Below are 14,627 nucleotides of genomic sequence, written 5' to 3'. Positions count from 1 at the left end.
TTTTTAATTGAGGGAGCAAAATGTAATTCAACTCCTAATACAAGGGTATCCATGACACTACATTTTGAGAAAATATTCAAATAATGAGAGGGGTTAAAGAATATATCTCCATACATTATACTACATTTTTATTTTGAATTACCAGTTAATATTGAAAACAATTTTATTTAACAATAAAATTTAGAGTTAATTATATCAAACATTCCCGAATTATGATCTTCATTTTAAATTAGTCTTTAAATTTTAAATTTTACGTGACATGATTTAAACTCGTACTGAAACTTTATTATTCGTTCATTTTTTAGTTTTACTTTATTTTTAGTTTTTATGCAAAATGATTTTATTGATATAATAATAGTTTAGAGATGTAATTAGAATGTTTTGAAGTTTGAAAATCAATTTAAATTGAGATTACTTGAATATTTTTTTACAATATTTGTTATACTATACGCCGATAATGGTAGAATGAATGACCTCAAAGCAAAAGAAAGATAAATAAGAACACATAAATTTTACGTGAAAAATCATTATCGGAAAAATCATGGGTAGATGAGGAGAAATTCACTAATGTTGAAAAATAAGAATACAAGAGGTTTTCGGCCCTCAAACCTCCCCCCTATATATCCTCAAACTTGGCTCTATTTTATTTATTTAACAAGTAAGTTGCACCTCGAATTTTTCAGGCCAAATCAAACAAGATTCGAGTCACACAACTCTAATAATATTATTATTTTAACGATTTTAAAAAAAATAAATTTATTTAAACTCGAAAAAATTCGATAAATAAACATCTCTATTTAATATCCGAAAGATCATAGGTTAATTATCAAATAACAACAATGACGTGCAATCCATCATTTAATATTAAATTTATCAAACAATAATAAACAATAATAGAGGATTATTCATTGCCCAAAATGATTAGCAAAGCACATGCAAAAACCAAAAAGTAGGGAAAAAGTAAAGATTGCTTAAGAAATTGGAAAAGGTAGAAAAATATTCCATTATTTGACTATATTTTTTTAATTTTTAATGATGTAATAAAAAGTTTCCAAACCATTCATTAATTATCTTTTTATGCTATTTTTAATTCATGTCATTTTTCCATAATTTCATTTCATGTATGCTCAATATAATTTGCATTTATAAGATTAAATATATATATATAATTTTGAAATTCATGAGATTTTGGGTGCGTTTAGTTTACTTTTTATCTCACGTTACAGTATTTAATTTTACTTTCACAGTTATTTTTACACTAATCGCAAGTAAACGCATCGCCTATCTAAACCCACCCTTTAGTTTTTAGATATTTTTTTAATAATTTTATTATATGTTTTGACTGTATCTGTTTTATCACACAATGTCTAGAATTACTCATAGTCCCTTCTCTCCAACCCATAAATAAGAATATAATTTGCTTCGGCACATTCAAACCCATACCAATCAAGCTAAGATTCAATCAACAACTTTTAGATATAAAAAAGAAAAGTTTGTTCTAATTTTATTAAGAGTTAAATTATTATTTGGTGCTTTAATTTGTCGGCAGCTTTTATATCGTGATTTGGATTTTTTTCCTAAATTTACTCTTTTAACTTAGCAATTGTTTTCATCTTGGGATTTAAATTTTAGGGTTTTTAAGGAAATATCAGGGGCTAACAAAATTTAAGCTCCACTGTAAGAACAATTATCAAGTTTAGTAATTAACTTGAACAAAAAAATTTTAAACCCCAAATAAAAATAATTACTAAATTCAAGCTCTAAAAAATAATTTAACCTTTTTGTTAAAAACAATTTAACGAAAGGTTTTATCACCATAAATTGTGGATGAGACATATTTGATATAGTAAAAATGAAATGTTTAGAACTACCTATAGTTCCTCCTCAACTCTTAAATAAGAGGATAATGCACTCTGACGCACTCAAATTTACGTTTTCTTGTACTAACAACAATGTCAATACTAATCGAACTTAGACTTCGACAATAATAATTTTTTTTAAAAACAAGCCTAATAAATTAATATAATATATGTTCCTGTTCTTATCATTTTAGCACCCCCTAGGCCTAAAAATCTATTATATAGATAACAATAAATATGTTGGCACAAAGTGGTCTACATTGGTCAGTCATTTATTAATTTATTTTATTTAAATGCAGCGTTGAAAGTGTGCCTTTATTTATGCTTTCCTTTCTCTATTGGCTTTGTTTGACAAATTATTAAAGTTAATATTCTCAAAGGAGAATGGCTAATTATTTACATATTATTTAATTTTTGTTTCGATAATTACATTGAACTCCGATAAAATGTGTAGTTAAATCGAGGTTGGATATTTTAAATGGAGGTCAAGCTTTCTTAAGATTGTCTTTTCTTTACATAATATTTGGGATGGTAAAAGTATCATGAAGATTTTTATATTAAAAGTCATATTGCATTTTATCTCTCGTATTTAGAAATATAAAAATTATCTATTTGGGTTGTTAAAAACTGGTGTGGCTGTTGAAATTACAAGACAATGATATATGTATCTCATGTTGACGTACAAGGAACAACTTTTAACAATAAAAATATATGAGATTTTTAATAGAAAAACCAATTTACTTTTTGATATAACGTATGAGGACTAGTTGACCCATTTTTGTTTAGAGAGAAAAAATGCAATCTAATTTCTAAAATATTAGGCTCCGTAATACTTTTAGCTAGTCGAAACTCGAAATTTTATTTAAATAATATCAAATTTTTGTATATCCAAAAGGAAATGTATTAAGTATATTTAATGGGGTTTGCTCTTTTCTTAAACATAATTGAACTTTCTAATTTGATGAAAGCCTTTTTAGAAAATTTCAAAAGCAAATAATACAATCCAAAACCCAATCATCATCTAACTCATGATTGATGTTGAAAAAGCTAATTAAAAAAAACCCAGCAAAATTTGATAAAAATTATTAAAAGGTGAAATTATTTTTATATATAAAAATGAAAAATATAATATTTAATAGAGATAAATAGTAAAACTATACCTGAACTATAGTTTAATGTGTAATTTGTATACAAGAACTTTGATTTTGTGTAATTTTATACATGAAATTTTGATTTGGCCCGATTTTTGTAAATTATTAACACAATTATTAATACAATATCATTTTATGTTTATATACTGCATACTTAAATAATTATATTTGTCAAATATAAAAATAAATTGATGTATTTATTTAAATACGTATGATTAAATCAAAATTAAAGTTTCAAGTATAATTTTGAACCACAATTAGAGTTTTAAATATATTTAATTGCACATTAAATCAAAACTCATGTGTAATTTTAAAATTTATCCCTATTTAATAAGTCGAGTTAAATCCAAACATCTACAAGTTTTTACCTTTAACCCCATATTTTATTGTTAAAAATTTGAATATATATATTTTCTCAAAAATAATTGAAAAAGTGGAGTTAAAAAAACTTTATTTAGGTAATATTAAAAATAATTAAAAATAATTAAAATAAATATATATAATTTATTTAATATTATTTATCGAGTTTAAAATTACAAATAATAAAAAAATAACACTTTTATAATAAAATTATAATTTATTGACTATATAATTGTATACGCTTATCTATAATTTATATAACTTATAAATTTATTTTAACTAAATTCATGTCACGAGTTAATCGAATATCAATTCAATAAAAAAATTTAAAACAAAAAATTATTATAAAGTATTAATTTTATAATTTTTAAATAAAAGGTTTAAACTACAATCTTAAAAAGATCCTTTAAGTGCATGCTTAATATTTGGCATTGATTTTAGGACAATTAATTGATATATTATAAGCGGAATGTTTTTATTTCACAAATCGGTTAAAATTTTACTATTTATTTTTAAATTATATCTAAAAAATAAAAAATATCTGTGATAAAATCCCAAAAATTTAATTTTTAAATAAAAATTTTACACTATCAGTGCGTCAAATAATAATGATTTATGAATAATTATTTTTATCAATGATCAGTGGAGTAAAATAAAAAATAAAAACTCCACAAATTAGTCTTGTAACAGCCCGTTTTTCAGTAGTGTCGGAAACAGTGATTTCGGGGTCACCAAATTTAACGAGTAAGTTCGTAAATATTATTATTTAATATTTACGAATCAAATTTGATTTTTAAAAAAGATTTTTAATTTGATAATTTATGTTATATAAGTGATTTATTAAGTTCAAATGGTTTTGAAAAATAAGGTATTGGGATCTTGTTTTTATAAACCGAGCCATAAATATTTTTATAAATATTTGCGGAGTGTCATTAAGGTGGTATTAAAGTTTCATTAAGAAATTTTAATGTTTCGATGGTTAATTAATTAAAAAGGATCAAATTAAAAAAAGTGCATTCCCGGGACTCCGTTCCTATAAATTAGACTATTAATTATTTATTAAAAATATTTACGGAGCTAGTTGGGTAGTTAATTAGGTTTTGGTTAGGTGAATTTGTATAAATTAAGAGTAATTAGGTATAAGGACTAAATTGCATATAGGATGAAAGTTTAATTATAGATTAAAGAAAAACTAAAAGGGACTAAATAAGCAATTATGCCATTGTTCTTTAGGCGAGGCCGCATAATTTAAATATATGTGAATTTAATATATATTATATTAAAATAAAAAATGAAATAGAGAAGCAAAATGAAAAAACAAAGAGGGAAAGAAACAGACGAAGGGCCTTAGGTTTCAAAAGTTTCAAATTCAATTGGTTAGTCAATTTAATCCCTTTTTCTTGTAATTTTTATATTTTTAGAATCTCGGTGTTAAATACTACCCAACCCATGTCAAAATTTTAGAAATTATTTAGTTTTTAAGTGTTGTTTATGTTGAATAATTTTAGTATTAGAGACTAAATTGATAGATTTTCAAGTTAGAAATGAAAAAGGATTAAATTGTAGAACAAATAGTAAATTTTGTACAATAGGGACTAAATTGTACAAAATTTAAAATTTAAGAATTTATGTGAAAATAGGGAGTTCAATTTAGTCTAAAGTGGAATTTGAATGAAAATAAAGAATTAAATTGTGAATAAATGAAATTAGTCTCGGTTTAGAGACTAAATTGGAAATTATGCAAATATTGAGTAAAAAATGAAATTTTTAATATGAAATTAAATTATATTGTATTGATGAAATTTAATTGTTTTAATTCCATAGCTAACGTCGTACCGGAATCCTTGACTAAAAATGGAAAAGATAAAATCGATGAGGAATAGCTCGGAATTTCTAGTTTGTATTTCTATAATCCGAATTTAGTTATTAATTGTTATATTTTGATTAAATGTTTGAGGTAAGTGTTGAGGTGGGTAATTAATATGTTGGTAATTGATTGAATGATTTGAATTGATAGATATATATATTGAATGGATTGATTTTTTAATTGAAAAGAATATATGTGTAATTATGTGATTATATGAAAAATCAGCATTGGATATTGATTATATCTTAAATGTGAAATTAAACCTTATTAACTGTATCGGGCTGAGTCATATATAGATAGCATGCAATAAGATTGGAAGAATTCAGGGATTTCTTCGACTTTGAGTTGATGAGACACTGGTGCCAATTTACTACTTCGGATTGATTCGATGAGGCAGTGGGTGCCAATTTATTACTTCGAATTATCTGATGAGGTACTAAGTGCCAAACTGGTGTATTTTGGTTGGATCCGTGTATCCCTCCGAGTCTGAGTCGTGTTAATAGGGGTAAATGAATAATAAATTTTATAATTGATATTGAAATGGTATGGTATAAGAAATGGAAGTAAAATGTGAATTGAAAATAGAATGTGAAATATGTTGCAAATATATGGAATATATGAGTTATATACTCATGAAATGACTATGGAATGGATATTGCAATTGTATAATGAAAATGTAAAATAAATTGTGAAAATCTATTTATATAGCAAGTATGAGAATTGAGATATTTGTGAAACAAATTAAATATGATATGGCTGTTGTAATAATTAAATATTAATACGTGTTTATATTTCAATTGTATATTTGTAATTTATTATATTTAAATATTCAGATTATAGAAATACCACTGAGTTTATACTCAACGTACGATTTTGTTTCCCGTGCGCAAGTTAGGTACTTAACTTTTGATCACCGATTCAGCATCCAACAACGATCCCGAACTCAAATGTGGTGATGTTTATCCTTTGTGTCGGTATGTACCTAGGGCGTATAAATAATAGTTATTTTGTGGTTTGATTGTAAATGAGGTTATAAGTTTAATTTTGGTTTGTTTTATACATATAAATATGTGTTTGTTTTTTAAGCTATATTATGACATGATAAATTGAACTAAATCTAAATAGGTGCATGTGAATTTAATTTTATGTTAAGTGCTGATGAACTAGGCAAATTTGATTTGGATTTGATATGTTTATAATTTGGATTAAAATGATACTTTGATGACTTGTTTTGATGATATGAAATGTTTGAAAATTCTGTCTGTTTGATCTGTAAACTCCGGTAATATTCCGTAATCCGGTTCTGGCGAGGGATACGAGTTAGTGATGTTACAAGTCTATAATAATGTTGACTCTGACTTGTATCATCTTAGACTCATTTATGATTCATTTTACTCGATTAATTATTTGTAACATATGATAATCCTTTTTAAATAATATTTTTATTTATTCACATGTTATAAATCTATTAAATAATAATATTATTTCTATAGGAATTAAAAGAACAAAATATTTTTTACTTTATCTAGTGATCAAGGATTTCGATCGTGCCCTGAGTATAAAGTAACTTTAAAACTCATAGTCAACAACTACCTTTAACGGATAATAGGTAATTTCAAAATTAAGGAGTGGCGTTGGGACCCATTATCTGACGTGGAAAGCACCCTATTAATTAGGATTAAATAAATTCCCATATTACATAAATCGCATACAGAGACACACAACACAGTTGCGTCTTCCAATACGCTTTATATTTATTTTCGACAAAACATTTCCATCAAAATTAAAAAAAAAAAACCCCAAAAGCGTATCTCTCTCTCTCTCTCTCTTTAAAGCTTTCAAACAAGAAGAAGCAAAGAACTGCGATACTCATTTCTTCTCCAACTCTCTTTTCTTTTCATCTTTTATAAAAATAATTGAATTTTTTTTCAATTATTTTTAAAATAATAAAAGTTCATGTGATCGGTTGTTATTTTCTGATCAGTTTGGAATTTTTTTTACGGATCGTCGTGATTGTGGAATTGTGTCGATACGGTTTTTTTTTGTTTTGTGTGTGTGAATTGTGGAAAATTTGGTGTATGTATAATTGATGATGATGGAGACGCGGGAGGGAGGGAGAGCGGTGGCGTTGGAATTTCCGGTTAGTGAAACACCGTCGTTTTCGCGTGTGCCGAGGAGGATTCGGAAGAGGCTTCTTTCGGAGTGCAAGACTCCTACTGTGGAAGAAATCGAAACCAAGCTTCGACACGCCGATCTTCGTAGACAGGTAAACTCAGGAGTTTTATTTATTTTTCTCTCCTATTTACGTTTCTAATTCATTTCTTGAAAAAAAAAAAGTTTTTTCTTAATTAAGAGGAAACAAAAGTTACGGAGAGAATATATTTGAGTTTTTGAAGCGTTTTTTTAAATTTTTTTAAAGTATTGTTTTACGATCAAAGATACTGTTATAACTGAAATAACCGATTGATTCAGTCAAGTCTAGAGTTTTTTTTTGAAATTTCAAAATTTAAAATTAACAGAGTTTTCTGGAAAATATTTAAATTTTGAATTTCAAAACTTAGTTACTCATGGCTGGTTAAGATATTTTCATGGAGACGAAAGATAGTACATAACTTCACCTAACTAAAGTGGTTTAAGTTAAGTCGTTGTCTTTTTAAAATAAAGAGAGCAAAGAACCGAAATAAATAAATTAATTACTTTTTTTACTATTTATTTTATTTCTTGTTTATGTCATGTAATTGATCATATTTAAATGAAATCACCGGTTGGAAGAAGTTCAATGGAGTTCGAATTCTAGAATCATCACCGAGGGTTTTACTTTTACCTATATATCACTTCAGTCTGAACAAGATTAGTCTTCGCCCGGACTAGACTCTTTAACTGTAAAACAGACGAAGACATTTTTTATTAAACCAAAAAACGAAATCAAAATTAAAAGATTTTAGAGCATGAAAACTTAGAAAGTCTTCCTATGGTACAATCTTTGTTTCGAAGTCATTTTTATCTGTGTTAGGTAAAAAGGGTGGGGTGGGTGTTGCTGCCTGAATTAGTTTTGCAATTTTTGGTACTTTATTTCACGTGCAAGCCTGTGTTTCTTTTCCCGGGAAGTTAGATTTTCCATTATTGTTTTTGAACCATTTGTTTCTTCAATTTTCCCTTAACATGCCTGCCAAACACGGCTGAGGTTACTTTGTTCTACATTTATTTTCTGTCCAATTTACTGCAATTTTATCAGAATATGTGGCAAATTAACTAGAGCTTGAACATTTTTTTGCATGGACTACTTTCTCTTACCTTTTTTTTTTTTTGTGGTGGTTGTATGGTTGTAGCAATTCTATGAAAGTGTGTCGAGCAAGGCAAGATCAAAGCCAAGAAGCCCTTCTAGATCCTCATCAAATGAGGAAGACCCTGCTCAGCGCCTTGAAGCAAGGCTCCAAGCTGCCGAGCAGAAAAGGTAAAGTCTAGTCTCGTGCTACCTCTGATGATAATTAGTTGTTGCATTCTCATTCTCTGCACACTTTTGACTCGTGATTCAATTCCTACAGTGTCCATTTTTGTTGTTTCCGGAAGTTCACAGTGTGATTTATTTATGTGCTGTTATGTTCTTTTATATGTAATTTTACAGTGCAGAAATTATTCAAGTACATTTTTCTAAGGGATAACAAATTCAAATTCTACATTGGTGTTGATATTTTTCATTTTTGTAATTTGAAAGCTCATGGATGGTGGATCAACAGGTTGAACATTTTGGCAAAGTCTCAGATGCGCCTAGCCAAGTTAGATGAGTTGCGGCAAGCGGCAAAAACTGGTGTAGAAATGCGTTTTGAGAGGGAACGCAAGAAGCTTGGAACAAAGGTTGAATCGCGGGTTCAGCAGGCAGAGGCAAATAGAATGCTTATCCTTAAGACTTACAGTCAGCGAAGGGCAACCCAAAATGAGAGATCATCACAATCAATGTTACGAAGGATGGCTAGAGAAAGTAAATATAAGGAGCGTGTTCGTGCTGCTATTCATCAAAAGCGTGTGGCTGCTGAGAAAAAGCGATTGGACTGCTGGAAGCAGAGAAGAAGAAGCCTGTGCTAGGATTTTGCAAGTTCGACGAGTGGCTAATTCTATCTCTCATCAACGTGAGGTTGAGAGGAGGAAAATGAGAGACCAGTTGGAAGACAGACTGCAAAGGGTATATGCATGTTCTATGAAATTTCTATAGTATGATTCTGTCTTCAAGTGCAAATCTGCTTTTTCCTTTATATTTTATTGCATGTACTATGTTTTTCTTATTAATTTCTTGATAAAAGGCAAGGAGACAAAGAGCAGAGTACTTGAGGCAGAGAGGAAGGACACAGAAATCTATTCGAGTGAATTGTACCAGGATGCACAAACAAGCTGATCTGCTTTCTCAAAAATTAGCAAGGTATAAGACCAGTATTTTCTATTTGATAGCATTTATTTATACTCTGTTATAATCTTTAAAGGACATTATTTGCAGTAGTAGAGAACATTATTGTTATGAAATTATAAGAAATCACTTTTTGCAGCACATTTTGGTGAATAGTCTAATAATTTTGTAATATTCAGGTGCTGGAGGCAGTTCCTTAGGCAGAGAAAAACTACTTTAGACTTGGCAAAAGCCTTTGATTCCTTGAAAATCAATGGGAAATCGGTCAAGTCGATGCCATTTGAGCAACTTGCCCTTCTAATTGAATCAATAGCTACCATTCAAACGGTGAAAGCTTTGCTTGATCGTATTGAGAGCCGCATTAAGGCCTCTAGAGTTGGTGGTGCTTCTGATCTCCTATCCAGTTTGGATAACATTGATCATCTTCTCAAAAGAGTTGCTACTCCAAAGAGAAAGACCACTCCCAGGCCTTCTATGAGAAGCAGAGAGGCTAAGAGAGTTGCCTCAGTGAGGGAGACTGCCAAATATCTTGCTAAATCATCGAGATATCCTGTCAGAGTAGTTCTTTGTGCATACATGATATTGGGCCATCCTGAGGCAGTTTTAAGTGGTCACGGAGAGAGAGAGATTGCTTTGTCCAAGTCTGCAGAAGCATTTGTTCAAGAGCTTGAGTTGTTGGTAAGGATTATTTTAGAGGGTCCCATAAAGAATTCCGACAAAGAATCTGGATCTGCATTGACCGAACGTTTGACCATTAGGTCACAGCTCACAGCATTTGACAAAGCATGGTGCTCCTACTTAAATTGCTTTGTGGTGTGGAAGGTAAAGGATGCTCAGTTATTGGAGGAGGACTTGGTAAGAGCGGCATGCCAGCTTGAGCTCTCTATGATTCAAAAGTGCAAGTTGACTCCAGAAGGAGATAATACTGCTCTTACTCATGATATGAAGGCTATTCAAAGACAGGTCTTTCTTTTCATCCTTGGTAGAATTATCAATGAAATTGAAAATCACTAAAAACTTATGGATATGGTCATCAGTTTGACTACAATACGTCAAAATGCTTGCAGCTTAATGATTCAGTTAAACTTTTTTTTTTTTTTTTGAAGTTTTAAGATATAGATGAGGTCTCTACCTTGCTCTACACTTGATACAGAGATCCTAATTGAATTTTCTTATAATTCAGGTTGTGGAAGATCAAAAACTTCTAAGGGAGAAAGTTCAACATTTGAGTGGAGATGCTGGGATTGAAAGGATGGAATGTGCACTATCCGAGACACGGACTAAATTTTTTCAAGCAAAGGAAAGGGGAAGTCCAATGGGGTCACCACTTACCTCCTTTCTTTCTCCAAATATCCACGGTTCTCCTAGTTCTCGTAATGCTCGAACGCATAATAGAAGCACTCCGACTCAGAAGCCAAACCGGGTTGTCCGTTCTCTGTTCAAGGAAGATGGCACAACCCCTTCTAAAAGTCATGGTTCTTCTGTGGCTAGCAGCAGCCATTCAGATGCTCAGTTGGGTTCTTCAATTGAAAAGCATATGGTCACTGAGAATGCATTGATCATTAATGAATTCCTTCATGGGCAACGTGTGTTTGTTGATAATTTCAGTGCCATTGATGAAGATAAAAACAGCATAAAGGTATGTGCATCAGTAATTAATCTTGTGGTAGAAGAAGCGGACAATAAGAATGATCTGTAGAATTTTTGGCACTTTTGCAGGCTTGGGATAGGAATTGCCTCAGAAACTTGTCAATTTTCTAGTTGCCATGCTCAATGCTTGTATGGTAACATTTTTTTCTGTTCTGCAGGCAAAAATGAGAGAAATAATGGAGAAGGCTTTCTGGGATGGGATCATGGAATCCATGAGACAGGATGAGCCTGATTTTGACCGGGTTATTGAGCTTGTGAGGGAGGTGAGGGATGAAATATGTGAGCTGGCTCCTCAAAGTTGGAGAGAAGAAATAACTGATGCTATTGATTTGGAAATTCTTGCCCAGGTACTAGAACACCAGTACTATTGTTGTATTAGTATTCTCATCGTTTACATCCTAATTCTTTTTAATCCTCCTCTTTCTAAGGTGCTGAAGTCAGGCAACCTGGACATTCATTATCTTGGACGGATTCTGGAATTCGCTTTGATCACTTTGCAGAAGCTCTCTGCTCCGGCCAATGACGATGAAATGAAGGCTGCTAACCAAAGGTTATTGAAAGAGTTAGCTGAGATATGTGAAGCCAGAGAGAACTCGGAGAATTCTCCTGCCCTTGCAATGATAAAGGGTCTACGTTTTGTCCTAGAACAGATTCAGGTGTTTTTACATTTATTTTCCTCTCGATCGAATGGATTCTTCATGTATCACCTGTTTCAAACGTGTTGAATTATATGCATTTTCTTGACAGGTTCTTAAGACAGAGATAAGCAAAGCTCGTATAAGGTTGATGGAGCCATTGTTAAAGGGACCTGCTGCTTTGGATTACCTTATGAAAGCTTTTACTAACTGTTATGGCTCACCGTCTGAGGCGTGCTTGTCTTTACCAATGACCATGCGGTGGCTTTCACCTGTCTCGAACTGCAAAGATGAAGAGTGGGGAGAACATCAAAATTCTGTGTCAAATTTGAAAGCAAATGATAGTTCATCTCAAGAGCTTCTTATGTCCATCACCCTTAAAACCGGTGGAAGCTATAATTCAAAAAATTCAACCCAAATTCCATTTGTCAATCCTAATTCTTCTAATGTTACAGGTTCGAATGTGAAACTATTAAATTAGATGAAGCGAAGCTTATTTCGGAGGTTTTAAACTTTTCGATATATCAACTCCTCCGATCATTTTTAACAGTTCTTATGTTCTTTGGTTAGGTCAAGAACAACCAGAATGCAAGGGAGACAAAGTCGATGTACTGGTTAGGCTCGGTTTGCTGAAGCTAGTAAGCGGAGTTTCTGGTCTAACACCGGATGCTTTACCTGAAACCTTCATGCTTAACTTCTCTAGATTGCGGGGTGTTCAGGCCGAGATTCAGAAGATCATTGTAATATCAACAAGGTATTTGTTAGATCTTGCAAATTATTTGTTGGTTGGAACTTGGACATGCCTGGTCCGGTTCCCAGATGAAGAAAGGATTTAATATTTTATTTTTCGTTTGCAGCATTCTTATATTTAGGCAAATCCTCTCGAGCGAGCAAGTCTCTGACATGGAAAGAACAATATCAAATTGCACTGAACAGCTCTCGGAATTCTTAAACTGTGTCGAAGATGCAGATATTGAAGGGATTGTTGACACAATCATCGGGACCTCAAGACTTGGTGACAAAGTAACAGATGACAAAAACCTTCAGTTAAGGAAATCTATGATGGCCAGGATGCTAGCAAAGAGCTTGCAAGCTGAGGATCCAGTGTTCAAAAAGGTATCCCTTGCCGTTTATTTAGCTTTCAGAGGGGTTGTATTCGGCGGGAGCGGTACCCATGGTAGAAAGTTGGCGGAAACTGCTCTCCGCCGAGTCGGGGCTGCTTCTCTAACCGAAAGGGTCGTGAAAGAAGCCAAGGTGTTGGTGGTTGCTGCCACAGTGTCTATCGGGGTCCACGGACCATGGTACGCAACCTTGATTGGTACATGTGATTTGTGAAAATAATGGCAATCTGTAATGTAAATAATGTGTGTTTCAAAATATGGTTAGAATGGATTCTATTATATTTCCTACGGTCGGTTCAATAGAACATATATTGTAATGTAAATATTTTTTAGGTTTATTGGAAAAAAAGAAGGGATTTGTGTTGGCTTTTCTCTCTTTTCATTGGGAATAAGCCAAAATGTAAGACGAAGTATTTTAATATTAATAAATGTGTTTCTTAAAAATTTTAATTTCATGTAATATTTTGGGTTAGTTTTCTTGAGTTAATAGCACTTGATTCGTATTTTGTATTACTTGTGGCATTATTATTATTATTATTACGGTCAAAGTTTAATCGGATTGTTTGTTGGTTTTTTTAATTATATTTTCGGGTTTGTACTAGAACTCAGATTGTATATTATTTATTTTATTAAAAAATGAGTAAATTAGTTTCTATACATAAAGAATAAAAAGCAAATTAGTCATTTTTATTAAAAATTTTACTGTTAAAAGCTAGTGAGACTAATAGAATAACCTAACAATAACACATAATGTGTTATGTATACCTAATCTTGACATATAGGAACCTGTTTTTAACAGTAGAAATGGATAAAATTTTTAATAGGAGTATCGATTTGTTCTTTGATCTAATAGACATAGATTAATTTTCTCATTTTTTGAGTAGAAGGAACAAAATGCAATCCGACTTCTAATATAAGAGCATCCATGGTACCTTTACTCATATTTTCATTGTATTTTGACATGTTCGGTACATATTTAGACGTACGCGAGATTTTTTGTCATATTTAATCTTCGGGCCTCTTTTGCAATACGATTTGTCACTCTATTACTCTCAAAATTTCACTTCCCAATCTTAAGACATCAATATTAAATGAGCCTAACTTAGCTGTAGTTATTGTTCCTTGCTAGCCCATTTTGTATAATGACTACCAAAATTGAATTATTACTCTCAATCTCCACTCTACGGTGCCCTTTTTTTCAAGTAAACTTAAAGCCTTCAAGTAATGCTCGAGTTTCAACCTAAAAAATCGTCCAATAATCCCACCACCATTTCAAAACCTCCCATCCAATTAATATTCAGTCCTCTCACCACTGCACTTATACATTTATTTACAATTTCATTTTTTTTTCTGGTAAGGATAACAGTTATCCAATGAACTTAAGGCAAGTACCCTAAAATGAATCCAAGAATTTTTTTTGAGGACTAAAATAAATTTATAATCTTAGAGGGCCAAAGCAAAAATAATTTTGTTAAGCTTAAATTGAAGGGTTAAATATAAAATGTCCATTAATTGAAGGGGTAAAAAAGTTTAAATTAAATAATTAATTAATAAGAGGGACTAATATTGAAATTATCACCCCAGC

At 31.0% G+C, this 14,627-nt stretch overlaps 1 non-coding gene across 1 annotated transcript; it reads left to right on the top strand.

Annotated features, from left to right (window-relative positions):
• The first annotated feature begins 7,026 nt into the window (after positions 1 to 7,026).
• On the top strand, positions 7,027 to 13,492 carry LOC107908765 (uncharacterized). The gene is made up of 11 exons (XR_005910584.1): positions 7,027 to 7,503; positions 8,567 to 8,691; positions 8,975 to 9,417; positions 9,536 to 9,651; positions 9,816 to 10,599; positions 10,820 to 11,275; positions 11,445 to 11,633; positions 11,715 to 11,942; positions 12,034 to 12,376; positions 12,492 to 12,675; positions 12,779 to 13,492. It is a non-coding gene; the product is annotated as an uncharacterized protein (transcript).
• Positions 13,493 to 14,627: the final 1,135 nt, after the last annotated feature.

This window comes from Gossypium hirsutum, chromosome D02 (genome assembly GCF_007990345.1).
Source record: "Gossypium hirsutum isolate 1008001.06 chromosome D02, Gossypium_hirsutum_v2.1, whole genome shotgun sequence".
Taxonomy (NCBI): domain Eukaryota; kingdom Viridiplantae; phylum Streptophyta; class Magnoliopsida; order Malvales; family Malvaceae; genus Gossypium; species Gossypium hirsutum.
This window is presented reverse-complemented; position numbering and strand designations above follow the sequence as displayed.